Source organism: Atta colombica, unplaced genomic scaffold, assembly GCF_001594045.1.
Source record: "Atta colombica isolate Treedump-2 unplaced genomic scaffold, Acol1.0 scaffold282, whole genome shotgun sequence".
Classification (NCBI taxonomy): Eukaryota; Metazoa; Arthropoda; class Insecta; order Hymenoptera; family Formicidae; genus Atta; species Atta colombica.
Genome location: NW_017259384.1, coordinates 15,822 through 17,339, shown reverse-complemented (window position 1 = coordinate 17,339; position 1,518 = coordinate 15,822).

The window sequence follows — 1,518 nt, the reverse complement described above, 5'->3', positions numbered from 1 at the left end:
TATATATACTATGTACATATATACCATATTTGTAGTCATTCGAACTGCGCGCCGAATTGATTTTTCGGACCTATAAATGCAATTGAACTGCTGTATTTATCGATTGTGTTTCTCACATTTACGGTCTAAAATAAGATTCTTATTGGTTACATTTTTTATTACGCAGTTTACTATGTGTCGCATAGCATATCAAAAACATCATTTATCTTAAAGATTAAAAAATAGTCCATAATATATCACTTGTTGAATATAACTTAATTATTTTTATATTATATATATAGGGCATCTGGAATTTTCAAATTCAATCATCAATGTCAAAACTTCGAGAGCATGTAGGGGATCGAAAAACTAAGAAAAAAATCCTGTTCAGAATCCTGAACAGATTCTGTTCGTTTTTGCTTCGAAAAAATTGCAAAAAAGATAAAACGTTTTCATTTTTGTACTTTCTCATTATTTATTTACGTTGTATTTATTCACTTGCTTAATGTAGATATTATTCAAAATGTTGGCCTCTCGTAACAATTACATTGCATGTAATACGGACAGCTCATGTAGTATTGCAGTTAAATACTGATCTGGCGATATTTGAAGCACTGCAGCCTCGATTCAATTTCTCAATTGTTTTCTTGAGTTGATTGATGACGAATAAACTTCCTGCGCTTCAAGACCCCCATACAAAGAAGTCCAATGGTATCATATTAGATGATCAGGATATTATTTCAGGATGGCCAAGATATTATTTCTCTACGTTCAATCCATCGTTGTGGAAAATATTTGTCAAGCTCGAATAGTTCTATCATAATGAGCTGAATACCCATCGAGTTGAAATCACATTTCAATCCGTTGCTGCAAGTGGATGTCTTTTAAATAATTAAAGAAGTTAGTCAAAAAAATCTGTATATCTGGCTGCATTTGATCTGTCGAATAAAAAAAATCGTCCTACAAACAAAAAAAGTTTTCACCTGAAAACAGAATTACTATTATTGTTTTTCATGTACGATTTAGCGATGATAATACTTTAGAAACAATGTAAAAACGAAGCAACTTCGTTTTATCTTTTTTGTGATTGTTGAATGAAGCAAAAACGAATATATCGATCCCCTACATCTCGAAGTTTTGACATTTTAATTTCAGATACCCTGTAGATGAACTTGACATTGATATTGAAACGATTCTTGTGCGCCACCGCATATATTAAACCGCTAGAACGAGTTATTCAGTAATACAATTGCCGGATATTATTCAATAATAAATGATAAACCTGTGTACGTTTTCACTCTATAATATTTGTTTAATATATCAATATATAATATGAATAATAAATCAATATATAATATGAATATATAATATATATAATATATAATAATTCAATATTTTAACATTCGTTGGTTTTACAAAACTGCTTCCTTTTATTTGGGCATTTTATTTTTTTCGTTTGCTTAAACAAACATATACCTTTACGGAACAACTTCTATCGTATAGCGCTATATTACGTATCGTAATAATTTATATTGTAAT